The sequence below is a fragment of the Puma concolor genome, chromosome A2 (assembly GCF_028749965.1).
Source record: "Puma concolor isolate L17-30 chromosome A2, mPumCon1.1.hap2, whole genome shotgun sequence".
Classification (NCBI taxonomy): Eukaryota; Metazoa; Chordata; class Mammalia; order Carnivora; family Felidae; genus Puma; species Puma concolor.
The window spans coordinates 114,495,237-114,510,623 of NC_141668.1; the positions used below are offsets into that span (position 1 = coordinate 114,495,237).

Genomic DNA, 15,387 nt, shown 5'->3' on the forward strand with positions numbered 1-15,387 from the left:
GCCCCCCAAGGAGTGCGGCACAGACCAGGAATGCCCGCACGTTACCAGCTGGTCTGGCTCTTTCTGAGCTGTGTGGCCTGGGGCAACTCCTGAATTTCTCTGTGTCCCGTCCGAAAAGTGAGGCTGTCGGGACTGTTTACACCCGTAAATGTCCTATCAGGGTCCCCAGCATGGGTCAAGTGCCATGCAGGTGATGGTGACCACTGTCAGTGGTCAGACAGACAACTGACAGACAGAGTGGGGAAAACTCTGCCTCAGCCCTGAGAGCCATGAAGGGAACAGTCTGTCTACGGTGGTCAGGGAGGACTTCCCTGAGGAGGCGACGCTTGAGTGGAGGAGATCTGGACACCTCTGAGCATCTGCCATCGCAGATACAGAGCTTCTTAGGCGGTGACACCCCCGGGGGGCGGGCCAGACAGTCAACCCAGCAGAAGGTGGGCTGTGCCAGGCATGCAGTGACGCTCAGACGGAGGGAGCCTCCTGGCAGGGGCTTCCGAGATCCCTTCCAGGCCAGTCCCTGCGTCCCTCTCCCTCAAGGCTGGAGCTGGTGCTCGGTAGGCATGGGCAGATGGAAGAGGCCTGAGGGACTTCGAGGGGGGTGCTCCCCAGAGTGGAAGCCCCACCCCCTGCATCACCACTGAAGCCAGAGAAAGACAAATGAGACACCAGACAATGTTTGTCGCACGAATCGGTGTCTGAATCTGCCAAATTCTCATCTTGCTGTGATTAAAAACCAGCTAGAGCATCATAAACTTGCTCTGGCTTCGGGCTGCAGCGGCTGAACATCAGTCACTGGGTGGCAGGCAGCTGGGCCCCACAGGGCTCTCTGGGGGAGGGAACGCCCTCTTATCAGGCTCCTGACTGTTCACCAGGCTGCCCAAGGTCAGCCTCCACAACAGGGTCTCCCACTGCCAGCCCCACTCACGGTGAGAAAACCGAGGCTCAGAGACGGCGAGTAGCCAGCTTTGGTCACACAGCTTGGAGGAGGCGATGGAGGCAGACACGTATCCCGGTGGGCTGCCCCTTTGCCTGGGTCTGGGGGTGAGGCAAGAAGGCAGGGGCTAGTAGCGACAGGACAAACACTGAAGCTGGTTGCTGGGGTGGGTGGGTTCAATTCAGTTGAGCTGGTTTCACATCGAAGGGGCAGTAGTTAAATGCACAGACCCTAGAGCCAACCTCACTTACTGCCTTGTGACACTGACCACCTCGGTGACCTCTTTGGGCTTTGGCGTGTGCATCTGTAAAGTGAATGTAATGCTTGCCTACCTCGGAGGGTGTGGGAGGATTACAGAAATACCAGCAGGCGCAGCACCCAGAGGAGAGCTCAGTGCAGAACGAGGATCCTTCAAACGTTGCCTTTTGCTGCTGTTTACGGAGCTGGACGCTGTCCTCGGCATGGGGGCTGTGGCGGCGAGGGCACAAGACGTCAACACTCTGGGAGTTTTAGGGTCTCCTGCAGGATGGGGGGGGGTGGCTGCTGGCAGCAAGGGGGCTCCCTGGGGAGCCGGCCACGCTGCCGATGTGGCGAGGGCTGGTCAAATAAAAGGAAAGCAAGCTGGACGTGAGCTTCCGTGGGGGACTGGCAAAGATATGCTGAGGGACACAGGATGACATGTGGAAAAGTTCCGGGAGTACAAAGGCAGTTGCAAAACATTATGCATGCAGTGTAATTCTATTTATGAGAGAGGAAGACGTATGCAGAGCGCCACCAGCTTTGTGCTCGTGTGTACCTGACGATGCACAAAACAGTTCTGCCAGGATACACCTCAAACAGAGTCAGCAGGCGCCCGTTGGGCTGGGAACACTGGCCAAAAGGCACGTCAGCCCCGTTACAGCTTTAATTGGTCATCTAGAGGATGACTTCCTGTGTTGTTTTTTGAACCTGAACGCTGCAGATGAAGTTACTGAGTTCGTGTCGTTTTTCCTAGGTGAGGTTCCCCAGGACGGCAGCCCTGTGCTCGGGTGTTGGGGGGGGGGGCTGTCACAGCATCTACAGCCTGCCGGTTGGCAAAAGGTGTAGACTGGTGTGTATTCCCAGGGAGGGATGCAGTGGCCACTCACAGGAGATGCTGACAGTTGGGGAACCCAGGCAAAGTTCTATAGGAGGACTTATCATGTTGTTGTTTCAGTTTTTCCATGGGTTTGACATTTTGAAAATAAAAAATTTCAGACCGTGTGACCCGGAAGAGATGGTGGAGTGCCAAAGAGGAGGGCCAAGCACCGGGGAGATTTGGAGAGAAGGTGGTATTTCAGCTAGTGGGGTAGGGGGGCAGGGTGGGGGTGTGGGTGAGCCCTGAGGGTGCTGGGCAGGTGGGCTGAAGGCGCTGGACAGCTCGGGTGAGGCCTTTGAAGGCCAGGAGGTTTGGATTTCTTTCTATTGTTTAAAGGGAGCCAGAAGAGCTGATCTTTGAGCTGGGGTGTGCCATGGCTGAGTGGGCAATGAAATGCTCAGACCGTCCGGTTGCTGCCTAGGTGGGCCTGGCCTGGCTTAGCCTGTTCCCCTCCCCCATCCCCGCTGCACCCCCTCTCCTGTTTCTGTGGCCAAGTCCTCTCCCTTCTTGCTCCAGGACATTCTACCTGTCCGGGTGCTCGGCGGGGCCCTATTTCAGGATGGGAGTCTTGCAAGAAATGGGGTTGAGTCACAGTGTCCCTCAGGGGTCTGGACCCCCAAGATGTCCCCGGGGGGGTGTCCCCATTCCCTCTGTGACCGCAGATAAATCTCTGAACATATTTCTCATCTGTAAAGCAGGGGCGGTAATGCATTGTCTCGCCAGCAGAGGCGCTGGGGAGTGGAACACTCCAGCACCTGGACTGGAGGCTGTCAGAACACATTGGCCCCTGTGACTGCATCTGTGGCCCCAACAAGTGGCCGGGGCCAGGCGCCTGGAGTGGGCACTGCCCATGGACCATGGCCTGCTCTAGGCCTTTGCCTCAGTGCTATTCACGGTACTGTTAACCAGTAAAACACCCTTGTCTGGTTGGTAAGTTGCCTTGAGCCCCTCCCACTGCCTGGCTGCCTGCCGGAACTGCTCCCCACTTTCCCCAAATTCAGCAACTAAAAGGTTAACATCTGGTGCAGCAGGGAGCCTCCAGGATGCTGCGAAATAGTTCAACTATGCATCTCAGTTTCTCCTCTAGCCAAACCAATAGGGAAGGAGACGTCCTGAGGCGTGAAGGAGGGGCCACCAGGGAAAAAACGAAGGGCCCCTAGGGAATGAATCAGAGGTCCTGTAGTACTTTAACGTCTTTGCCACTAGGTGTCTGGAAGTGTACCAAGGCAGAGGCCATTGAAAATCCTCCCGGTCAACAGAAGGCAACAAACCCACACCACTGGCAGAGCACCTACTAGGTGGTGGAGCACCTACTAGGTGGTGAACCTTGCACTGCCTGCCAGGGTAAAATGGAAGAAGCCATCCAGGGAGCTCACGTCCTGGAGTCTCCGGAGGAGACTGGACCATATTGCCAGACGGTAATTTTGCCTTTGGCAGCCTAATGTTCTTTCTTTCTTTTTTTCTTTTTTTAAAGTCTATTTATTTATTTTGAGAGAAAGAGACAGAGAGAGAGAGAGAGAGAGAGAGAGAGAGAGAGAGGGAGACAGCATGAGTAGGGGAGGGGCAGAGAAAATCCCACGCTGGTTCTGCACAGAGCCAATGCTGGGTCTGAACCCACGAAACTAAGAGATCACGACTGAGCCAAAATCAAGAGTCAGATGCTTAACCGACTGAGCCACCCAGCTGCCCCCAGAGCCTGACTTTCTCTGTCACAGCTACTCTGACTCTGTTTTCTCTCCAAAGCAGCTGTAGACAATACATAAGTGAACGGTGTGGCCATGTTCCGATAAAACTTTACAAACACAGCATAGAACAGAGATCCCAGAAATAAACCGTCACACACATGGTCAAATGGTCTGAGACAAGGGGGCCAAGACCACTCCAGGGTGAAAGGTCAGTGTTCAACGAATGGGGTCATGGAAACTGGATTCCACATGCAGAAGAATAAAGTCAGATCCAAACTTCACACCATATAAAAAATTAATTCAAACAGATCAAAGACCTAAACATTAGAACTGAAACTATAAAAATCTTAGAAAGAAACATACAGAAAGCTTTATGACACTTTATGACACCAGGGTGTGGCAATTATTATTTTTTTGGATATTAATACTAAAGCAGTCAGAGACAAAACATACACAGGACCCAAGGGAAAAAAACAGCTACACCAGAATTCATCAAAAGTACAAACTTCTGTATATAAGGGGACGCGTTGACAGAGCGAGAAGAAAACCCACGGAATGAGAGGTAATATTGGTAAATCATGAATTTGGTAAGGGATTGAGATCCAGAATAAAGAGCTGTTAAAACTCAACAAGAAAAAAAAAAAACAACCCAACGAAAAAAACGTATGAAGGGCTTGAACGGATACACATGACCGGAATGCACATGAAAAGATGCTCAACTTAGGCAAATGCAAACCAAAACCACAATTAGATACCACTTCGCACCCAACCGATGGTGGTTACCAAAACCCAGAACAGCACTGGGCAAGATGTGGGGGGAATGCGTGCACTGCTGGTGGAACGTAACCTGGTGCAGCAGCTGTGGGAAACAGTAGGGCGGTTCCTCGAAAAACTTACTATAGAATTATCATTACAATCCAGCAATTCCACTTGTGGGCAGGTACCCGGAAGAATGGAAAGTGGCGTCTCAAAGAGACATCTCTACACCACGCTCAGAGCACCGTGATTCACAGTGGCTGAAAGGCAGAAACGAGTCAAGTGTCCAACGATGGATGAATGGAGAGAACAAAACGTGACCGAGCCATACGACAGAGTATCACGCAGCCCTAGAAAAGAAGGAAGTTCCAACACACGCTGTGAGGTGGATGAACGTTGAGGACATTATGCGAAGTGAAATAAACCCGTCACAAAAGGACAAACACTGCATGACTTCACTCGCATGAGGTCCCTAGAGTCATCAAACTCAGAGACGGAAAGCAGAATGGTGGCTGCAGGCACCGGGGTGGCGGGGGGCGGCGGGGGAGAAGCCTGGGGAGATTGTGTTTAATGTGGACAGGGTTTCAGTTTGGGGAGATGGAAAAGTTCCGGAGGTGGATGGTGGGGACGGTTACTTATGCCTCTCCACCTCACACCAATGGTTAAAATGGCAAATATTATGTTATATAGATTTTAAAAAGGAAATGGAAAATAAAAAGCACCTCCCCACATGAGCACATTGTTTGGTCCCTCCAACCCCATCCTTCGAAAGGGACCCAGAGAACTGGACCCTCACACAGTGCACGTGGGGCAGTCTGGCTTCCGACGGGCACAGGATGAGGGCGGTGGTAGGGATACTGATCACGCTGGACGACGATGAGGCTGATTATGGGGTGCCAGGATTAAGGGTGGGTTGGGGGGCGCCTGGGTGGCTCAGTCTGTTTGCGTCCGACTTCGGCTCAGGTCATGATCTTGCGGTCTGTGGGTTCAAGCCTCGTGTCGGGCTCTGTGCTGACGGCTGGGAGCCTGGAGCCTGCTTTGGATTCCGTGTCTCCCCCTCTCTCTCTGCCCCTCCCCACTCACTCTCTGTCTTTCAAAAACTGAATAAACATTAATAAAAAAAAAAAAGAGTGGGTTGGAACCCTGATTTTCCAACGTGGAGCTGGCTTTGCTTTTCACAGCACAGCACAGCACAGCACAGCACAGCACAGCACAGCACAGCATTTCTGTTGGCCTGTCAGCACAGAAGGCCATCACACCCCACCTTGTGAGCTAAGTACCATTTCCTGGGTTCTCTGTGGGCCCACCTGGGAACCGGTCAATGACTCGGGTAGGGGCAAAGGGCAGACCCCTTCCTGCTCCCCACTTTCCTAGGAAGGCTTTCAGAACTCTTTTTGGCCACGGGGGCATGCTCTTTGGAAGGCACTCCTTTGGCACAGGGACAGTGTGAGGACATAACACACAAGGGCCTGCCGCTAACACTCCAGCTCAGGGAGAAGGGTGTGCATGGGGCTGACTGGGCAGTCTCCAGCAGTAGTGACCTTCAGGCCCAAGAGACAGGGTGAGGACTCTCTGTCCCTCTTCCTCCCTCCCTCCAGACCTCACTGGATCCTTAGGATCACTCTGAGAGGTGGTGACCGTCGCTGTGTCCCATTTACAGATGAGCAACCTGACGCTTGGTGGGAGCAGGCATTCTCAGCCCCAGCCTCTCTGACTTCAACTTGTGTTTCTCATGCCTGGCCTCTCCTGTCAGGATGAGGCAGAGCGCACGCAGGGCGAGGGAGCAAGGGAGGGTCCCAACTCCAGATCCCAGCTCTGTGGCTCTTCATCTGTGTGCCCTTGGGCAGGCATGTGACCTCTCTGGTCTCCTTGAACTCCTCGTCCCCAAGGCCTCCATGTGGCATACATTCAATTAATGTTAATTCTTCCTCTTCCCTTCCCAAAGGAGGAGCTGCTCATAGTCTAGAGGGAGGAGTCAAACATTTAATTAAGAAGAATTTAGAACACAATCTGAGACGGGGTTGCATAGAGCAATGAGCAGAGGGATCTCGGAGCACCAGGGAAAAAGACAGTGCCAGCGGAGGAGTCTCTCGGGCAATCAAGCAGGACGCATGAGAACTGCCGGGCCCCTGCCTGCACTCAGCTGCCCCCGAGGGCACAGCCCAGGCTTGCTTCAAGTGGTGGCACCAGGCAGGGTGAGATCGGCCGCCTCTGCGGGGCCTCCTGGCCGACCTCGGCCATGAGTTAAGTGCTAGCTCTCCCTTCTCCCAGAACTTACCCTGCCCTGTTAGGGCTTAAATGCGGCTCCAGGGAAACCCAGGCAGACTAAATGAGGCTTAAACAGATGGAAGCAGAACGCGGTGCTGTTGAAATCTCACTCACTTCGTGCCTGCTTTGCCCCCAGCACTCTGCAACCCCAGACCGCAACTTTCCTGTGGTCCTGGGTCCCAGAGGAGGACAGCATCACCACCATCATCATCAGCCATGATTAGAGCAGCAGCTGTCCCTTCTGCGCCCATCCCAGACACTCTGCACCAGAGGCCAGCAGGCCACGGCCCCCAGGCCACATCTGGCCCACCGGCTGTTTTCCTAAGGTCTCACTGGAACGCAGCCACACCCACCGTTGACTTGTCGTCAATGGCTGGGGCATCTGCAGAATTGAGTGGTGATGACAGACTGTATGGCCCACAGAGCCTAAAATATTTCCTGTCTGGCCCTTGACAGAAAACATTTGTTGATGCTGTTCTATATCTGTCTCATGTACTCCTCACAGCCTCCTGGGAAGCCAATGTTATTACTCTCATTTGACACAGGAGGGCCCTAAGGCTTGGAGAGGGGAGGCCGGCCCCATCGGGACAGGGCTTCATCCTGTTCCCAGCATACACAGCAGGGCCAGGCAGAGAACAGCTGCTTGGTGACTATTTACTGAAAGGATAGACAGACATATGGACGCATGACATGACTTGAATGAACCACCCTACTCTGCATGGACCCTCCTGGCACCTGTAGGGATAAGGTGCTCGCTGCCCCAGGGACCAAGGCCCTATGCAGAGCTGTGCACCCGTAAGCTGATGTGCTCTGAGATGCCACCTGTCAAGGTCCTGGGCAGCCAGGGCACAACAGGGCCAAGGCCAGTCCTGAGTGGACAAGCAGGGGTGGCCAGGGAGGCACAAACCGGCTATTTTTGTCTCTGGAGGATGATAGGCTTGGGGCCTGGTTTGGGGCGGTGCCATCCACAAAGAGCAAAAGGGAAAGAACGGGGCTAGGAGTCCCTGGCCCACAGGAAGTAGGTGCTCCCCTCCGCTGAATCAGCGGAGCATCGCAGGGGCTGGGCACTGGGCCAGGCTGCGGAATTCCTGGCTCTGACAATGGAGGGAACAGACCAGGGGCTGCCGGGTGAGCTGGGCGTTGTGCAGCCCTCCAGAACTTACCCCGGGCTCAGCGCACCGCTAAGGCAGCAGGAGACTGAAATGGACCCTCCATCCAAACTAAAGACCACATCCCTCAAGGCTGGGTGGAAATAATCCAGGTCTGCCAGAGGCAGGCAAGAGCTCCTAGCACCTGCCCTGGGTCAGGCCTGCCTGCAGGATGTCCACTTTCCAGTGAGGGGAATGACAGTAAACCAAATCTGGCACACGGTGACGTGCACTGTGGATAGAAATACCCTCTCAGGGGAAGGGGTTAATGTTGCAAGTACAAACAGGCTGGTCAGGGAAGGCCCCCAGGGGATGAAACCATGTAAAGACTTGATGGTGAGGGAGCCACGCAGGTGTCCGGGGGGAAGAGTGAGCCAGGCAGAAGGCATTGCCAGTGCAAAGGCCCTGGGGCAGGAGTGTGCCTGGAACCCAGCCAGTGACCGCAGGAAGAGATGAGGGCAGAAGGATGATGGGGCAGATGATCAGGACCATGAGGGTTATGGGGAGGACGCTGTTTCTCACTGTGCGTGAGGAGGGAGCCATGGTAGGGGGGTGAGGGGCTGGCACTGACCTAGCTTTTATCGGGATCCCTCTGGCTGTCCAGTGGAGAATGGACTGAGTGTGAGAAGGAAGGAAGGAAAGAAACAATGAATGAATGCATAGAGGGGCTGGGGAGGGGAACCAGGAGCTGAACAGAGCTGCACACTCAGGAGACACACAGGGGTAAGGCAGCATGTCGCAGACCGCTAACTGTGCCCTGCAGGATAACCAGTGCTCTCAAAGCTGGAGCTCAGCACAGACTCCCAGGAAGAGTATTTCCACTAGGTCCCCATCAGCGGCTTCACTTTGCTGCCCAGGACCCTGGAGCTCAGAGAGTGGTGGACCTTGCCGAGGTCACATGGCCTCGTTACTGGATAGGTTAGGACACGAATCCACATCCTCCTCACCACGACACCAGGCTCTGGGCCCTCCAGGGGGCAGCAGCATCCCAACTCCTCGGATCCACCACTAGCTCCTTCCGCGTCAGTCTAATGAAGGAGGAGGGCTTGGAGAACGTGCAGGCTGGTGACCCTGTCCCACTGAGAGGAACGTCTTCATGCGTGCGCCCAGTATGAGGTGTGCTGGGTCTCCTGCATGCCCCATGGGACAGGGCTGGAATTTACCGCTCTCATTATTTTAATAAAGACCATTCAGGGCCCCGAAAGTTAATCTCCCAGGAAGACAATTACATATCAAATAATACATCCACTGAGCAAATGATTAAGAAAAACCCAGCCAAGAAGGTTTTGCACAGGCTAAGCCTGAGATATGTGAGCTCAACATGGAAGGCCTTGGAAGGTTATTACCAGGTGGAAATGAACACAGGCGCACGGGTGAGGCAAGGGAGTCTATTTCTAATGTTTGCGCCCCCCCCCCCCCCCCCCCCGCCCCGCAACTCGTTTCAAACCTGAAGACAGCGTCTGTTGGGAAAGTCAGTCCTCTCTGTCCCCTAGTAAAAGCAGACAAGCCCTGAGCTGAGGGGTCGCAAAGGGACACGGCTTGTGGGTGTGGTCGGCCCCACACAAGTCAGGCTGGCCTGAGTCAGTGGCCAGCATACAACCATGAGGGTTCACATCTAAATGTGGCCTGTGACTTCTGAAATGTTGGGGGCCAGTGTCCCTATCAGCGATAATTGGCGGCAATGGAGAAGCCAGCTGAGTCCTTAGATGGGCCCAAGTCTCCCCACCAGCCAGCCTTTCTCTGTTGCGTGGTAATGTGACCCCAGCAGCTCTGAGTTTGCACCCCGGATCCAGCGTTCAGGTGTGGACAGTGAGGCCCAGAGACGTCAAGCAAGTTGCTAGGATTATAGTGCATGACGGAACATGGAACCCAGGCCCAGTTCTGCGCCCCCCAGTACCCTACTCTGCCCTGGGCCCGTAGCAGGTCTGCCGCTTGGCCTGGAGTCAGGCTGATGAATCTGGGTTATCATGGGACTTGCTATATGTAGAACAAAGGCTGACCAACTATGGGTCTTGAGCCAAATTTGGCTTGCTGCCTGCTTTTGTAAGTCAAGTTTTGCTGGAACACAGGCATGCTCACTTCTGTCTGTATCGGGGTATGGCAGCTTTTGGACAAGAGCAGCCCAAGAGATGCTGCCCACTCAGGCCAATCCAGCTGCTTAGTGTGGGTTCCCTCCAATCCTCAGTCTGGCAACCCTTTTGTGCCCTGAGGAGGCTCACATTTGCAAGGCTGTGAGGGTGAGCAGCCTGTGGGGGTGCATGGCCCCTTTGCAAGGCTGTGAGGGTGAGCAGCCTGTGGGGGTAGGGGGAGGGTGGTGATAGCGGATTGTCAGGACCCCATTTATAGATCAGGTCATCCTGGTTGCTTTAGTAAGCTGTGACTGCTGGGGGAGGGCAGCTTCTCAGGGGTCTTGATGAGCTCACCAAACTGCGCCCCTAAAGCGGGGAAGTCTAGGACTCCAGAATGCTAACCATTGGAAGTTGTGCTCAACTCCTGAACCTCATTTTCTCTGCCTATAAGGGGGGCTCATATTCAATGATTTCTGAGGCCCTGCTCTGCCAGAATAGTCTATGGATCTCAATAAACACCCACAGGACTCTGACAGGTGGTGAGCAGTGGCTCCACTGTAAAGTGGGGCTATTAGTGGCACCTCCCATCCTCCCTCCCCTCACAGCCACAGTGGATTGCAATTGTGCAAACCGGAGATGCCCAGACTGTGAAGAGGTAGACAGGGCTCACACACAGAACTCAAGAAAGGGCACCGGTAGGACTGCCATTGGTGGCATAACTGGCAAATGTCATGGGCAGTGACCCCACCCCTGACTCATGAGCAGAGGAGCTCTCAGGTGCACCTCCCATGGGAGCTCCTGGCTCCCCTAGCCTTCTCTGGGTCAGTCATGAGCCCTGCTTCCTTCGGGTGGCCCCTGGTTTATTACATCTGTTTTCCATCCTTTTACTTTTAACATATTTGCATCTTTATATTTAAGGTATTTCTTGTAGGTAGTACATGGTTCTTGCTTTTTAAAAACATCTAATCTGGGGTGCCTGGGTGGCTTGGTCAGTTAAGCATCAGACTTCAGCTCAAGTCATGATCTCACAGTTTGTGGGTTCCAGCCCTGTGTTGGGCTCTGTGCTGACAGCTCAGAGCCTGGAGCCTGCTTTGGATTCTGTGTCTCCATCTTTCTACCCCTCCCCTGCTTGCTTTCTCTCTCTCTCTCTCAAAAATAAACATTAAAAAAAAAAAAACCCCACCATATCTGGCAATCACTCCCTTTTAATTAGTATATTTAGGCCATTTACATTTAATATGAATACTGAAATGATTAGACATATCTGTTTGTTTTCTTTCTATCTCATTGGTTCCTTGTTCTATTTTTCTTCTTTTCCTAACCCTTTTTTTTAATTATTTGAATATTTTTTGAATGCATTAGAGTTTAATCTTTACAAGTTAAAAAAAAATCTTGCATGTTTATACACACCCTGTTGAACATATGGAATGCAGTTATAATAACTATTTTAATGGCTTTTTCTGCTAATTCTAGCATCAGTGTTTATTTTGGGCCAGTTTGATTAATTTTTCTTCTCATATGGGTCATATTTTCTTGCCTGTTTCCATGCCATAAAACTTTTCACTGGACGTCAGACTTTGTGAATTTCGCCCTGCTGGATATTTTTGTATTCCTCTAAACCACCTTGAGCTTTGTTCTGGGACATGGTAAATTATGTGGAAATAACTTGATCCTTTAGTGTCTTCTTTTTAAGGTTGTCAAATTCAGCAGTGCTTGGCTTAGGGCTAATCCTTTCCTACTACTGGGGGCAAGTCTGTTCAGAATACTTTAGCCAATGTCCCAGGCATCATGAGGTTTTCTAGTCTGGCTGGTAAGAGCAGACACTTGCTACCTCCGACTTCTTTTGGATCGTTAATTTCCCAGTTTCTCTCACACATGTCCTAGCCAGCACTCCACTGAATACCCAAGGGAGAAACTCAGCAGATGTCCTGAGACTTCCTTCATTCCGTGCAGTCCTCTTTGATACTTGTGGTGAGCTCTAGCTGCTTTGGTCTGTCCAGACACTCAGCTCCACCTCTTTAACTCAAGGAGGACTCCAGGCTCTGCCCTCCCTTACTACACACGCACACGCACGCGCGCGCGTGCGCGCACACACACACACACACACACACACACACACACACACCACCTGCCAAGTTGGGTCATGACCTCTTCCCAAGGAAGGTGCTCAGAGCACCACAGAGATCACTTCCCTCCTCTCAGGGATCCATTGTTGCCTGATGTTCATTTAGTGTCTTCAAAACCTGTTTCATGCGGTTTGTCCATTTTTGGGGTGTTTCAGCTGTCCCATTCTGTTGGAAGCCTGGTTTTGAACATCAAATGGGTTGTGTTTCTCCAGCAAATTTCAAGGAACGCCAGGGGATCCTGGAACTGGATCCCACATTACAAGCAGATGCTCCCTACACACCTGAATCTCCTCCCCATGACCCCAGAAAGTGTGGGTCGCCCCTCTGCTTTATGAATACAAAAACGGGGAGGGGGTTGGAGCTCTTTCTAGGGATGAGAAAATGACACGTGTTTCTCTTGATGTCAACATTGCCGTGGCCAAAGAACTTGCAGTGCAGGGGTAACACTCGGAATGTCTAACCAGATGGGCCCTTTAGCACCTGTTGTGACCAGAGGGCTGTGGCAATGGAGGAAAGGCTGGGAGAGCCGTCCTAGCTGGCCAGCAGCCTTGCAACGGCCTCCCACTCTGTCCCGGCTGTTGCAAGCACGGATTCAGAACACGTACCCAGATGATGGAGCTGGAATTTGCGGGAAGCTAACTTCCTGTCAGTGTGCAATGTCTCAGGCAGCGATGAGCCCCCATCCCTGGGAAGGTGCAAGCAGGAGCTGATCCTCTAGCAGGGACGTAACAGGAATGCTGAACTACACGGTGCGCTCTGCCTCTTCCACGTGGTACAGCTCTCACGACCACGTGCTGGGAGTGAGAATCCCACTTCATGGACTCACAGACCCTTCTCCCTTCTGGAGTGCATTTCCACACAAATGCCGTGCACAGACCTGCGGCACCTCCCTGCATCGTCCCCGTGGTCCTGGGTGGCTACCATCCACCATCCACGCCAGGCCTGGCACACGCTGCCTCACTGCGGGGACTGGGCCACGCCTCACTCAGTCCGTGACATAACTGGCCGCTTCTGAGAAGGCGCTGTACCTGTACCGAGTCACGAGGGTTAGCAAACTAGTTCAAGGTAATTTATGACTCCGGGATGCTCGGGTTTCTAAATACAACAGACCACTACAAACTGCAAAAGCTTCAAGCTCTCTCCCCAAGGGAGACTGCCCGGCCCAGCCCGGGGCAATGGTGCTGACGCCAGGTGGGCAGGACGAGCTGGCACACTCGCAGGCCTGGCTGGCTTAACTCACCAGGAGCCCCAGGGAGGCACTCCTGGAGGCCTCGTGAAGACCGCTCCCCCCCCACCCCCGCCCCCGCCGCCATTCTTCCCTCCCTTGTCTCTGGTATGCATGAGAAGGTGATGAAGATTTTTCTCCTGCGCTGTGATGGCACCGAAACCACAGTGCATTCGGGGGTGCTACATCCTAGTTGGCTTCTTTCTCTTTTTTAATGCTAATAATATTGGTTTTGGGTACAGTGGATCTCAGGCAAGGGAAACTCCAGTAAACGAAAGCTGACTATAGCCAAACGTGGCTGATGTCTCTTTTTTCCTCAGGGTTGGCAGGCCCTGCCTGCCTTTCCATCTGCCCAGTGCTGGCCTTGAACACCCGGAGTGGCTTCTCTGCACGCTCTCCTGTGGGCTGCCTTCCTGCCTTGGTGCTGGCGCCCAGAGCTAGAGACCCATTTCTGTCTGCAAGAGGACTGTGGTCTCTGCCCTTGCTCCGCTGAGCTCTGGCTGCCGCCTGCATCCAGCATCCGTTCCCAGCACCCCCCGTCCCGGCTCCAGGCCGAGCTCATCTGGGGCCTGCTACCAGGTACAGTGACCCTCTCCTTCCCTTGCAGACATCAACTGTGAGTCAGCACTGAATGCAGGTCCCCAGTATACCCATACCTTGCCAGCCTCACCCTCAGTGGACACTCCCAGCTAGGAGTTGGGATTCGGGGTGAGTGAGACACAGCCCCGTCCTCAGGCCTTGGCCTTTCTGACTCAGGAGGCTGACACACACATGCACCAATGAGGGACACAAGTACACTGTCTTCTGTCATGGGGGGAGGGGGGTGAGCCTGGGAGAGCCCAGAAGAAGCCTGGAGGGCTTCCTGGAAGAGGTGGTGCCAAAGGTGTGCGATGTTCCATATGATCTCCGCAGTCCTTGGGTCTAAGCATCCCAGAGAAAGACAACTCCATGGGGACTGTTGAGTCTATTGCTACCGGCTAGGTGGCATTTGGTGACAAAGTAACAAATGGTCTGAGCTTCCTCTGCTTAGTCCTGGATTGTTGGGGGTCTGGTTTCTTCAGGGTGACAGAGACACAGCCATGGCTGACTGTTCTGGGGCCCTGGCTCCTGCCTTGCTCCTCTCTCCAGAACACGGGACACTGCGGTTGACCCCTAAACAGCTCTGTTCCTCCACCCCCCTGTCTCCGTACCCTTTGCACTATGATGGGGCAGCTCTTCCCATCAGGGGTGGGGTCTAGATCCCCCCGCTTTGAATCTGCGCTGGCTCCGTGACTTGCTCTGGCCGACAGAATGTGGTGGAAATGATGCCGTGCCAGTTTCAGGCGTAGGCCTCAAAGAGCCTCGTGGCCTTGCGTGCCCACCCTCTCGGGACCCTGGCACCACCATGTGCAGAAGCCCAGACGGCCTCCTGGAAGAATGGGACACGTGTTGCCTACTCACCACCGCCCCTAGTCGCCCCGGCCAACAGCCAGCCGGCAATGAGCCGACCCCTGCCATTGACCACACATGCTTGAGGGAGCCCGGAAGACCTGCCCGACCAGCTAGCTGCTCAGCTAGGTCAACAGTTGGTGCAAGCCGCTACGTTTCGGGGTGGTTATTCCGCAGCAGAAACTAACTGATCCCGGCATCCCAGCATTCCGGGCAGGATGCACAGGCTGCAGGATCTATAGGCAGAGGCCTGGCTGCAGACAGACGGACTGGCTGGCCTCGGGACCGTCACCTGGCCCTCATGTTTCCTGTCACCTGGGTTCCGCTCTACAGCTAGGATCTACAGTCAACACAGTTACGACCAAGGTATAGTTGGCCCGGGAGTGGCTGCGCCTAAGCCATCTGGCCTCCTCTACGGTTTCCTGGACCTACCCAGGGCCTTCCAGCCGCTTTCCATGACACTCCAGGTGAAACCCAAATGCCTCACCATCCCACACGATGCTCCCTACTCCCACCCTGCTCCCAGCTTTGCGCCTCTCACTGCACTCCAGACACACCTGCCTCCAGCCCATAAGACCCAAGCTGACCTCCGGGCCTTTGCATGTGCAGCTCTCCTGACTAGCATGCTCTT

General features: G+C 53.9%; 1 protein-coding gene across 4 annotated transcripts in view; it reads right to left on the bottom strand.

Annotated features, from left to right (window-relative positions):
• IQSEC1 (IQ motif and Sec7 domain ArfGEF 1) overlaps positions 1-15,387 on the bottom strand; it is a 508,671-nt gene that overhangs the window by 257,438 nt on the left and 235,846 nt on the right. The gene's annotated exons all lie outside the window — the stretch shown is intronic.